Here is a 14708-nt window from a genome sequence, read left to right on the forward strand (position 1 = left end):
ATGACATTCATGTTCAATTGTTGGCTCACTGGAACTTTCAAAATGTTTGAGGGTAGAAGAAAAACAGAAGAAATAGATACTGCTTTTGTGCTCTATTAAGTCCCATACGCATTTGAAAAGCAGACACCATGTAAATATAAAAGCAAACTTTCCAAATTTACTACTCTTTTCTACCTTTGTTTTTGTTTTTGTTTTTTTTTTTTTACATTTCTGAAGCTTTGATTCATACAATTCAATATTTTAGTGGGGATACCTCTTTACCTTTAGTACTCCCAGTGTAAGCCATCCTCTGCCTCGTTTTAGGGCTGTATAGGTACCAATGAATTTGGAATTTTTAACTGAATATTGTGTGTGTGATATTATATGTAGAAAATATTACATAGCAGTGAAGAGAATCCTTATAGGGACTCTTATATAAACAAGCTTTATTATACATGTGAAAATAAATAGTAAGAAAAACAAGAATAAATAGTATCATAAATATTTATAATATAATTGCCTTTCAGCATGACTGAAAATAAAAGTGACATACGTATCCACACATACCCCTCAACAGAACATTGGTAACCTGGGTTACTTTCTTTGCATTTCCTTGCAGTCCCTATTGAAGTACTTTACTGGGGGAAAAAGACAAAGGAGGACTTGGTGGTGGCATTATCAGTCTCATAAAATGTGGAAAACAAAATAAGTAATTCTTAAAATTTATTTCTTGTTTTTTGATTAGGCATTTTGGGTCAAATGCATACAGAATTCAAAATAAAGGTATAATTAAAATTTGTTTCTAAATCTGATTTATATCTAAGTGAATAGGACAAATACCTGTGAGGTTACTATAAATACAATCTCAGCTTTACTTCATACTAGTTTCCCTAAGAAAGATCTTAAAATATTTTCACTCGAGGTGGTGGGGGAAACACCTCCGTAAGCCAAATTAACCTGCAAAGCAGTAAAAATATATAATTATATAACAGATATTTCCTAAAAGAAAAATATTTTGAAAGCCTCCATATTTGAAGAATAATAAAAAGGAGATGGTTTTAATTAGTGGCAAACACACAGATGTGAAATAAAATGAGGAGGGGCACAGGATATAGGAAACTATTTGAACTATTTTAGTACTTGAAAATGTCAGACAATTTATTGAGGATTTATTCACTTGGTTTGGAAGGTCTTAGGGACTAGCTGTAAAAACATCTAAGAACTGGTCTGTTATAACTAAGTCAAACAGGAGTATGAGCACAGAGTACTTTTTAGGTTATTTTATTATACAAGTAAATGAAAGGAACAAATTAATTACTGTTCTTTTTAACTTGAACCTCATGAATAAAAGAGACATAACTAAGAAAGGAAAGTAAAAGCTAAATTAGGAAATATTTGATTTTGGAAAAAAATTAGACTGTCCCCTCTGCATGTCTGAAGCCCAAAGGAAGATTATACCCCATTTAATTTCTTCCACATAGCAGCTTTAATTTTAGGACACTTTTGCATTAATTTGTAATCCTTCAGTTATTAAAGGTTAAGCTAATATCAAAACTACTGTTCTACTCCACAGGAAGCTTTTCAAATGTGTAAGATCATTTATGAGAAACTACTTTGAGATGTTAGAAAAAATGAGGTAAGGTGGTTTTATATTAATATTAACATATTTAAGAAATTGAGTAATTTATATGTATTCAGGTTATAAATTATTATATTCAGTTTACAATTACAGCTTATTATACTTATTGTATACACTTAAAGTCAACCTCTAATCCTGATTTTATCATGTATAGAACTATTCATTTCTACAGGAGGACGGGCCTTCAAGTATATTATAAGTAGTGAGTAACCTATAGCCTGTCACATTTTCTGAATTCCAACTTTTTACTACCTTAACTGCTTTCCCTTATTATCATTGCATTAGCTCATACAACAAAGTCAATTTGGAGAAAGCATATTTTAAGACAAAGCCAACTTTTGCCTCAGGAAGAAAGAATTCCTTATTAGTTGTTGTTGTCCTGTGTAGACACCAATCTCACCCAATGATGAGAGGGAGAAATCAGAGAAGAAAAGAAAATCCACATTTTGAAAAAACAATGATTGAATTTTAATTTTTCTTTTTTTTCTCCTCTCCAAATGATCTGGGATTATTACTGTAAATTACTTCCTACTTTAGTGTTGAATGTTGTTGTTTATTCTGCATCTAGAAAGTGAATCATCTCATGTACTAGATGTTCCTTTGTAGGTCAAATTTCAGAATAGTAATTTCACACATATAATATAATAAGGTGTGTGCAGCAAAAATTGTTAAAGAAGTATTCAAATAAAAGTGTTCCAAATCTCACTTATTTTTATCTTATTTAAAAAAATAAAAAATAAAAGAATCAGTAGCCCTTTTTAGCTGATAAATCCCTTTCTCAATTTAAGTTTGTAATAAACTTAACAGTCACACACAGTCTCAAACTGTGATGTTTTCCCACAACTTTGTTCTATTATTCCACTTTTATATATTTTTTTCCACTTGAGGATAATTTATACAAAAATAAATTGCTGTAATCAAGTAACTTTATCTAGGTCACTGGAGCACCCCGCTTTCCTCTCTTCCGTTTTCCCACCCACCCCACACAAGCTGGAACGTAGCTGCGAGCATCACTTTACCGCTCTAAAGACATCATAAAAGCAATTGTATAATTGTGAGCAGTGGCCAACTTTTCTTTCTTTTCCTTTTGGTAAACAATGTGGTTCACGAGTTTTCAACTCCACTTCTGAAACTTTCAGTCACTCTTGCAAACCACTACAGCCTGCTGGGCAAAAACATAATCAGAGAAAAAAGGAACATCTTGCATAGAAGAACAAGAACAGTCGTGTGAGAAAGAGATCATATCAGAAATTGATAAGAAAATGTTTTTGCCAGACTCCTTTCTATTATTAGTTACCATTCCTAGGATGTTGTAAGGGAAAATAATGAGGCAAAACATTACAAAAATAACATAAAATTGGGCTTTTTAAAGAGCTAGACTATAGCTAGTATCATGTCTGGTCAACTGACACATGAACCTGTTGAATTAAATTTAACTGAATGAGAAGAATACAAATGTCTTTACCATTAAGCAATAAATATAGCAACTGGCTACATAACTGTTTTAAAACGATCATCTTTTCCAACTTCTGCAGACAAATAAGGTTAATGTAATTCAATTACAGAAGTTCAGTACAACTTCTGAAAACAATTTGACAATGCAGACTTAAAGATCTCTACATCTGCAAAAGATTTCATTTCATAAAATATTCATAGGCCCCGTTTAAACTTAGCAATGTCTTTCAGTATATCTTTTACCGACACCCACTGCTACTTGAAGCAACCTCAGGAAATATATGTCATTGTACTTTATAATCAATATCTTCAGATGTAATACAAAAAGGAAATGCAAATCCAATAGTTAAAGATAATGGGCTAGAAAGGGAGCTAAAGCAGTAAAAGTGCAGGTATTAAAAGCCTCTTAGTTATATCAGAGGACAATTTACAAATTGTCTCTTAACTCTGTCTAACCTACCTTTATTTTTATAAACTTCTTCCTGACAAGTTTTTTTCCCACATGTAAATTTGAAGCAGTTCAGTCTATTCATGTTCAAATGTTGTATATGAATAAAGTCATCTAATTGTTCACTTCAAAAAGTATGTAGGGATTACTTATTGTAGTATCATTCCTAAAAAGCTTTTACTTCTGTATAATTTCATCTACAGTTAAAAATAATTTCTGTAATTTGTTTCAGTCTTTAAATTTTTAGAATTAAAATAGGGTAAGTCCTTTACATACCCCACGGGTCAACCTATCAGGGCAGCATTAGGACAAAATGAGTATAGTAGACATCCATAAAATTTGGAGGTAATTTGATTTATTTTTTTTGTGTTAATAATGGGATGAGGTAAAGTGAGAAAAAATGTGTGATAAATAGTATACATTTAAGAAAAATGTAATTTTGGGAGGGAAAAAGTTTTGAAAGAATGTGTGAAGAAAGCTTTCTTCAAGGATCATGTACTTTGTTTATTGGAATGAATTATGGTCCCTAATGTCACATTGGAGGTCCCGCCATCTCCCATAGCTTGTGTAAAGCTACCAGATAAAGGAAAATATTTATTTTATTTAAAATTGTAGCACCGAGACAACAGATATCTAAAAACACTAACTCCCAAAGTGATTAGGACATTTTTAGGTGTAGTTTAGCTGATTAATGTTTGAGCCAGAAATCTCAACGAAGTGGCAAATGTAGGTCAATACTTTCCAAACCTATCTATTGATTCTAAGTTCTAATATGACTTACATGTTCTATATTCAGCTGAACACTTTAAAAGGGAGAGTATCCAATTGCCTGTATGTGTAAAAGCCAACTAAAATGATGTAGTGTAATTAATACTAACAAAATTGACTAATTATTGAAATTTTATGTGTTCTTGGAACTTCTTTCACACATTTGCATATTTATTTATTTAGTCAACATAAGTAATGATTATGTATTCCTGTTTTATAAATAAGGATACCGAGGTAGGAACTCTCCCATGTCACTCTCCCATGTCACAAAGGCATTGACTGTCAAAGCTAGGGTTCAGAGCTGCTCTCCTTTTATTTTATGCTGTCAAAATGAAAATAAACGTTATTTTTGAAAAACGTTGGAGTTGAATTAAATCTAAAACCAAGGTTGTGAATGTAAATCTGTCTGACCATCTGAATCATTTTCTGAATCGAAATAAGTACTCATATTCAGAATAATTTATCTATTTTTTCTTTTACTTTTTCCTCTTGATATAACATAACAAATAAATTTTAACAATATTTTTACTTCACTGTCATAAATTTATAAACCATCTTTGAGAGGATAAGACATAAAACATCAAGGGTTTCTGCAACCTGCAAGATTAAAAGCCTGGTAGCAGCTTTCATCCCACTCTGTGCTTGAACCTGTCTGTGCCGACAGAGCTAGCAGACTGTTTAAAGTTCCTGTGGCTTGGGCAAAAGCCAGGGTTTACAGACACAGTTTCACAGAAGAGAGACTTTTTCCCCTTTTGACTGGCCAAGTTTTAAATCCTTCAGTGGTTGGGTCTGATTCGAAAGGTAGCACTAGGGGAAGGTTAAATGGAGTGTGGTTGTTGGTTTGTTGAGAAGTTATGTTTTATTAGAAAATAATAAAGTGTCCTGAGCTGCAAAAAATCTAAAGGTACAGACATTTTCAGTTTATATTAGAAGCAACAAGATTGATAACTTTTATGTCACTGTGTTTGTTTCTGGGTTCATAGCTGCCTGTACATAAAAAAAAAAAAAAAAAAGTAGCCACCTTGTCTCTTCACTACCATTGCTTTTTTTTTTTTTTTTTTTTTTTGGCTGGCTCTGAGGACACATTTCATTTCATTCACTTACTCATTCATTCACTCACACATTCATTCATTTCTGACCCGGGGTTCAATAAACCATATCATTGTTCTAAAATTCTAAGTTTAACTTTCTCTATGCCTGTTGCTCTATTCTCTAATCACTGAATCTCCAAATCACTGAATTTTCTTTTTACTCCAATGTAGTTTGAAATAAGATAATCTTATAAAGATATTTGATATGACATTTTTGTGTGTGGATAGAAATGTGAGTGCCTTATATCTTCAGTTCAAAAGTATTGATGTAAATAATTATACTTCCATTGTGCTAGAATAATGTAGCAAGTACTTTTGCTTCATGGAAAGATACAACCACCACCAGGACCTATATATTACAGGAATTCTTCATCATGAATCCTTGAACCTCCTCATTAGATGAGCTCTCAGGATTTTGTGAAGATGGAAATTATGAAAATTTTATGTGTCTGTATATACATAAATTTATATATACACACATCACATGTATATGTTATATATATGTATGTTATATATACATATATATACATATATGTTGTATATATGTATATGTTATATATATGTGTTATATATATGTATATATAACATATACATGTGTAACAGTTATAATATCCAGTAAAGACATTTGATATTTCTATTAGATTCCCAAAGTAGTCTTTCGCATACACAAAACTGTGTATCTCGATAGGTACTTTTATTAAAAGTTATATATATGTACTTTCATTAAAATCAAGATCTGTGAATTTTATTGCTGATTGGCAATCATTGTGTTCATATCATTTGCAAATCATTTCATATTCATGATCTGAGTTCTAGTCAAATCTGCTAAGTACAAAACTTACGAAAATTTGCCTGTGTCACCATTAAGTTAGTTCACCATACCAACTCTGTGAGAAAAGTTCAGAGGCTAAAATAAAGTGAAGAAAGAAATGGCTTGCTGAGGTTACAGTTTGTAAGTTACTAAACAGGGAATTCAGTCTACGGATTCCATGTCATTTGCTCTTTTTCCTCCTCTCTCACAAGATGCTTTGCTAAATATTATACCTTCCTGCGTTACTGTAGTTTCCCATTTATCTTTTGCCAAGTCCTGTTTTTATGCTTTATTTCTCAATGCTACTTAGCGTCACATATCTTCTTGACCTCCTTGTGCTACTACCACATTTCGTTCACTTGTGCATCATTCAATTAAGACAAGCTTCTCCTAATAACTTCCTGGTGATGTATTTAAAGAAAAGCATTTAAAGAAGGCTCATTTATTCACAAATTAACTGCTATTTCCCTTCATCCTATATGAATATTTAAAATTTAGATTTTCAAAACAAGGTGTCATTTCTTCAAAGCTTCGCTTTTTGTTTTAATTTTTATGGTTTGTCTGCAGCAGTAACTTAGATATAGATGTGGAGGAAAGAAGAAGTTGGAATCATTTTGGTATTCAGATATGAATGACTTATCTTGAGAAGATACTTTAAGAGCCTGTTTTGCTTAGTACTCTTTTAAAATAACTTTAAGCTTTTCCACTCCTCACTTTTGGACAGAATTTTCTAACTCTCCTCTCTACTGATGTAAACCTTATACATTATACAATATTTAGTTCTGCATTTAATTCTTCCACAAAGTTTTGTTACCACAGCCTAAAGTCAATTTATTATTCCCTAAAAAATAAAACCAACATTTTATTAATGCATTGCAGTTAGTCAAAGGATAGTCAAAACTCTACCACTGTTTTCTTGAATTTTTCCATAATTTTTATTATAGTATTTTTCAGAATTTGATTTGTTTCCATAGCTGTATATAAACAACTCATAGGGAAAGAATCTATGCCTTTGGTCAGCTACAGTACTCACTGAATTTTAAGTGCTCAACAGAAGTATATTGATTCCTTGTTACTAGTCAACTTTTCATATCATATATTGTGCTTTAAAATTTTAGAATCCCCTTTAGGTTTATTTGGAGTTCAGTTTCTCTGCTAGGTTTCCCTGGTTTGTGTACTCATTATGACATTGTTTAAGTATTTGAACATATATATAATAAACATGATGCTATCATGTTTAATAAGTCATTCTCAAAATAATATGTACCATAGAATGCAATTCATATGAACAAGTGAATTTAATGTGAAATTCATTTATGCTGAAAGATCAGAAAAGAATGTTTGCTTCAGAATTGGTAGTGGGGATATTGAGTGAAAACAGGTTTAAGGGGATTTTCTGGGTTGATTGAAATATTGAAATACTCTACATCTTTTTGGGTAAGGGTTACATATATGTATGCTCTTTTTTTTTTTTTTTTTTTTTTTTTTTTTTTTGAGACAGGTCTGGCTCTGACACTCAGGCCAGAATTACGTGGCCTCATCAGGGCTCACTGCAGCCCCGAACTCCTCCGCTGAAGCGATCTTCCCACCTGTGTCACAACCAGCTGGGACTCCAGGTGTATGCCACCACACCCTCTCTAATTAAAAAAAATTTTTGCAGAGATGGGGTCTCACTTTGTTGCCCAGGCTGGTCTTGAATTCCTGGCCTGAAGCAATTCTCCCACAATTGCCTCTCAAAGTCATGTGACTATAGGCGTAAGCCACTGTGCCTGGCCTCTGTCATTCAATCTTATGAAATTGTACACTTAAGACTTATTTTGCTATATGTTAACTGTATTTCAGAATAAAACTATAAAATATTATTTAGGAGTACATGTAAAATAAGGTACAACTACTACAATAACAAAGAAAATGGTTAGGAAAAATTTAGGATTGTAGTTACCTGTGTAGCGGTGAGAGAAAGTGTTTTGGGAGGGGCATATTGGGGGTCTCTCAAGAACTGGTAATATTCTATTTCTTAATCTAAGTGGTGGATGCATCAGTGTTCATTTCATTATTATGTCTTAGAATGAATATATATTTATGTATAATATATTTGAAATTATTTAAAGATTAGCCCATAAATGTTTCTATTTTGCTTTCTCCCTTCTTGCTATTGTTTAAATTCTGAAGAAAATGATAAGTTAATGCCCCTTATTTGTTTTTCTTGTTCACAAAGGTATATAACTTTTTCCATCATGGAAGATTTTAGTAATAACAGTGAGAAAAATTCAGTCCCTCCACATGAGGAAATGCATGTGGCTCATAGTAATGCCACATAATTTATAAAGTATCCTAAAGTCAATGTAAGGATTTTATCATAGTGATAAGAATGACTTAACAGGAACGAGAAGTTAAAAAAATGATAAAAACATTTTTATTCTAATCTGTGCTTTAACTGTTTACATATATCATGATGTAGTATTTACAAGAATGTTATAACTAGAACTGGGGCATCCTGAAACGGATAACTTAGGAGAAACAATACATATTTTTAAAATTATACTTAAAGTTCTGGGGTACATATGCAGATTGTACAGAATTGTTACATAGGTACGCACATGCCATGGTGGTTTGCTACATCTATCCCCCCCATTACCTACAGAAGGTATTTCTCTTAATGTTATCCCTCCCCTATACCCCCAACCCCTGCTATCCCTCCCCTGGAACAGGCCCCAGTATGTGATGTTCCCTCTCCGTGTTCATGTGTTCTCATTGTTCAACACCCACTTATGAGTGAGAACATGCAGTATTTGGTTTTCTGTTCTTGTGTCAGTTTGCTGAGAATGATGCTTTCCAGCTTCATCCATGTCTCTGCAAAGGACATTAACTCATGCTTTTTTATGGCTGCATGGTATTCCATGGTGTATATGAGCCACATTTTCTTTATCCAAGGTATCCTTGATGGGCATTTGGGTTGATTCCAAGTCTTTGCTATTGTAAACAGCACCACAATGATCCTATGTGTGCATGTGTCTTTATAATAGAATGATTTATAATCCTTTTGGTATATACCCAGTAATGCCATTGCTAGATCAAATGGGTTTCTAGTTCTAGATCCTTGAGGAATCGCCACACTGTCATCCACAATGTTTGCACTGTTGTACACTTCCACCAACAGTGTAAAAGCATTCCTATTTCTCCACATCCTCTCCAGCATCTGTTGTCTCCAGATTTTTTAATGATCATCATTCTAACTGGCATGAGATGGACGTTTTGATTTGCATTTCTCTAATGACCAGCGGTAATGAGCATTTTTTCATAACATTTGTTGGCCTCATAAATGTCTTCTTTTGAAAAGTGCCTGTTCATATCCTTGGCTCACTTTTTGATGCGGTTGTTGTTTTTTCTTGTAAAATTGTTTAAGTTCTTTGTAGATTCTGGATATTGGCCCTTTGATGGGTAGCTTGCAAAATTTTTTCCCATTCTTTTGGTTGCAGGTTCACTCTAATTATTGTTTCTTTTGTTGTGCAGAAGCTCTTAAGTTTAATGAGATCCCATTTGTCTATTTTTGTTTTTGTTGCCATTGCTTTTGGTGTTTTAGTCATGAAATCCTTGCCTATACCTATGTCCTGAATGGTTTTGCCTAGGTTTTCTAGGGTTTTTATATGAAAATACTCAATAAAACACTGGCAAAGTGAATCCAACAGCACATCAAAAAGCTTATCCATCACAATCAAGTCAACTTCATCCCGGAGATGCAAGGCTGGTTCAACACACAAAAATCTATACACATAAACAGAACCACAGACAAAAACTACGTGATTTTCTCAACAGATGCAGAGATGGCTTCCACAATACACAACGACCCTTCATGCTAAAAACTCTCAATAAGTTAGATATTGATGGAACGGATCTCAAAATATTAAGAACTATTTATGGCAGACCCACAGCCAATACCATACTGAGTGGGCAAAAACTGGAAGCATTCTTTTTGAAAACTGGTGCTATATGAGAGTACCCTGTCTCACCACTCCTATTCAACATATTATTGGAAGTTCTAGCCAGAGCCGTGAGGCAAGAAAAAGAAATAAAGGGTATTCAATTAAGAAAAGAGGAAGTCAAATTGTCTCAATTTGCAGATGACATGATGGTACATTTAAAAGACCCCATTGTCTCAGCCCGAAATCTTTTTAAGATGATAAGCAACTTCAACAAAGTCTTAGGATAAAAAATCAATGTGCAAAAATCACAAGCATTCCTATATACCAATAACAGACAAACAGCCAAATTATGAGTGAACTCCCATTCACAATTGTTACATAGAGAATAAAATATGTAGCAATACAACTAACAAGGGACGTCAAGGACCTCTTCAAGGAGAACTACAAACCACTGCTCAAGGAAATAAGAGAGGACATAAACAGATGGAAAAACATTTTATGCTCATGATTAGGAAGAATCAATATTGTGAAAATGGCCATACTGCCCAAAGTAATTTACAGATTCAATGCTACCCCCATCAAGCTACCATTGACCTTCTTCAAAGAACTGGCAAAAAAAACACTTTAAACTTTATGTGGATCCAAAAAAGAGCCTTCATAGCCAAGACAACCCTAAGAGGGAAAAAAAAAAAAAAAAAGGAAAAGCTGGAGGCATCATGCTACCTGACTTCAAACTATACTACAAAGCTACAGTAATCAAAACAGCATGGTACTGGTAACAAAGAGAGATAAAGACTAATGGAACAGAACAGAGGCCTTGGAAGTAATGCCACACAACTACAACCATCTGATCTTTGATAACCCTGACAAAAACAAGCAATGGGGGAAGGATTCCCTGCTTTATAAATGGTGTTGGAAAAACTGGCTGGCCATGTGCAGAAAGCTGAAACTGGACCCCTTCCTTACACTTTATACAAAAATTAACTCCAGAAGGATTAAAGATTTAAACATACACCTAACAATACATTTTTATCACTTTTCTTGAGTTTTATAAATTGTAAAATTAGACTGAGGAGGGTGAAAGTGTTTGGTCAAGATCACACAGATACTTAGTTGCAGAGAAAATGCTAAAATCTATGTACCTATTCCTCATTCGACACTCTTTCTTTTATTTTTTTAAGCTCTACATGAATTAAGTTTCATGTTTTTTGAGTCTCTGGACAGTTACACCAAATACACAACAGGATGATCAATAAGAAAATTACACGCAAAGTGAGCCTTCTCAGTTTGAACTTACCTCCTTTCTTTCACACTTCATTCATTCACTCAACATTCAACAAATATTTATTTTCGAATCATCATTCCATATTGGGGGAAAATAAAGAATACATGGCTCATTGTCTATACAGTGATCTTTTTTAAGACATAGTGTGGGTAACCCAATGGTGAAAATGTTTGTTTTCCAACTTTTTCTATGTGTCAAATTCCTTGATTTCTAAACTTTCTGGTCTCTTCTACGGATGAAGGCAAGTGATTGATTGTTTCTCTGCATCTTCTTTAAACATAGAAATAAACGGTGGCAAAAATCTAGTAAATCATCTTATTTTTTTTCTGCTCATACATATTTACATTTTGTTTGGAAAGTACATACACAATTTTATAGCTAGTAAACGGTTTGTGTTTAATCATTTTGTGCAAAAAAAAGTAAATGGCATTTACCTATTTACTTTTATGCTTCCAATACTATACCTCTGCCCTTCCTCTAATAAAATATCTAACGTTTCCTTTTCTTCTCCATTTTATCTATTGTATCATCTTTAGATTTTATTCTTACTTCTCTGATGGTGTTATTATATACTTCTTCAAAATAAAGATTTAATTTTATAATATAGTAATATTTCCTAATCAAATTGATGGTATGAATTAGCTAGTCATAGAAATGGGTTTGTAAAATGATTGGAGGGGAAAATGTGAACAAAGAAGTATCATTCAGAAAGAAATTGAACAAACACTCCACTACTGAGCCATTCTAAATCTCTCAGAAATGCCCCTGTCATCTTGCTTATACTAACTTCCCAAAAGGAAATTCCATGTGAAACGCTGATAGAATAATCGGGATTCATTTGTAATCTGCTGTTTATTTTGATAATATTTTATGTGTATTGTCACTTAATTGTGCCTGATCTATATAGAATTTGAACTTATATGTATTTTGAAAAATATTTTGGAAAACGCCTGATAAATGAGATTTCCTATTGTTATGTTTCTTCATAGAATATAATTTGACCTGTTCTCTTATTTGGAAGATAAATAATCCTGTTATGTATAAAGTAATTTTCATCTTTATCACTTAGCCCATTTATGAAATAAATATGTATGTAAAATGATTAAATGTTATATTTTAGAATAGTAGTAGGTCTAACAAAATATAATAAAAAATTATAAAGCATAATATTTTAATCCTAGTTTAAATCATATGTTGATTTAAATGCAGTCATTACTGCTGTGGAAGCTCAAAACTCTTTGGAAAGACAGATGAATTTTTTAAAAAAACGTTAAAAATATACCTTCCAATATATGTGGAACATATTTACTTTAGATATTTATGATGTATAGACATGTTGAAACTTATTTGTTTATAGACCCTGAATACATATTTAAACTAAAGAAGAATAATTAAAACTATTTATCTACCTAACAGTATCACTTCTCGGTTCATGTCAGATAATCCACAGCACATGAGAGTCAGCTGAATTTCCAGAAGAATTGCTTCTTCTAAGATGTAGTTGCAAATTGTTCTCCCTAATTCTTGAAACTTCTTGATATTTGCAACTCCCAACATCTTATTTTATCTCTGATGTCTGCCATCAAAGTAGCTCCCTATAACAATATTTTTAAACTCCTCTACTGGGAAGAAAATCTATCCTCACTAGAATTTGCACATCCTACTAGCATTTCTGCTTCTAGTCTCTACAGTTTTGCTTCAGGCTACTCCAGTCTACCAATAAGATATATGAAGTTGGACTGGAGATGTCTCCTAAGCCTCTGAAAGCAAATTAGACAGCATCAGCCAAAAAAAAAAAAAAAAAAAAAAAAAAAAAAATCAACAACAAGCCTTCTTTGGGGATCATTGTCTCTGTTTTTCGAATCACAAAAACTAATTGCTTGAAAACCGAAGTATTTCTCCATCTGTTTATTTTATTTTGTAAATTATGTTTAGTTATTTATATATGTGATACCATTAGGCCACTGTCAAAGTATTTTCAACACTGGCTAAGCAATAGATTTGGCATAATAGAAAGGCATAGACTATCAAGCCAGACTGATATGGCCAGAATCAAACTCTACCGCTTATTGAGTATGTGATGTTAGAAAACCAACTTATGTCTTAGATTTCTGTTTTCTCATATGTAAAGTGAGAGTGCTCATATATGCTTTCATGTTTTTTAATATTAAGCAAGTTCTGTGATTGAGAGAGAGAGAGAGAGATTAGATACAGTTATACAGGTATTAACTTATCCTAAGTGTTCAAACAAAAAGTAGATACTTTTTTGGATAGCAAAGGATAATTTTTCTTTTAATCACAGAGAAGGGGCAAAATGCAAGGAGCTTCTTAATCATGTCTCTGAAAAATGTAGAGCTAAGATCTAATTGTCACTACAAACAACCATTAGTTTTTATGTTGCCTGCTATCAGATTACCCTAAACACCTGAATATAAGTACTTCTTTAATTTTTCTAACTTTGTCTCACTCAAAATCTCTTTGAAGATGATTAAGTGGTAGATAAAATAAACTTAATAAGGTTTAATGATAGAATCTAGATGATTATATAACAAAATGTGAATAAAACTCACTGAGTTAAATGCCAGATTTGAAAAAAAATAGTTTATGTTGATGTAAACTTATCCTACAAAACAACTTTTAAGGAAAAATCCTGGGAAAATGTTAAGTGTTTCATATTCAAAGAGGATCAACAGGGATATAAATCTGTGGACCAAAGCAAGTCTTCTTTGTAATGCATCATCTGTAACATGGCTCATCTGCTTGATACTAATAAAAAATTTACTGTGTTTTTGTTCAGAAGAAATTACTCATCCCAAAAGAAATGCAACTTCTCTAGAGTTAAATAATGAAAAATCCTCTAGTGCACCCAAAGTCTTGGCAAGTTTGGACCTCAAAAAAAATTTGGGGATGCCTCCATGCAATGAAAGCTTTACTCCATTTTACAAGTAGAAAGACTTTCATTCAAATAATATTTAAATGTTTGTATGGAATGAACACTAGTAGGTTTTTAACTATTCAACAAAAGCCAGGTAACATACAATAGGGGAATCTAATGGCATAAATATAGTACTTAAGGTATTTGGCTCAAAATGAATTGTTAACAGATAGCTTGAGGTTAAGACATCTTAACAGAGTAAAACTATTGTATCAGATACACTACGTCGCTGCGCAAACTTTAGTATGCAGGAATATTATTCTCATTGTAAAGACATAATACTAAAAATATTGAAGACAGAAAACTAGCATCCTAGAAAAGATTTTTATTAAATTGATAAGATTGTATTTTTGAAATATTAAGAGTAGAATCAA

The sequence above is a fragment of the Sapajus apella genome, unplaced genomic scaffold (assembly GCF_009761245.1).
Source record: "Sapajus apella isolate SASKATOON/1434 unplaced genomic scaffold, GSC_monkey_1.0 scaffold6, whole genome shotgun sequence".
In the NCBI taxonomy this organism is placed as follows: Eukaryota; Metazoa; Chordata; class Mammalia; order Primates; family Cebidae; genus Sapajus; species Sapajus apella.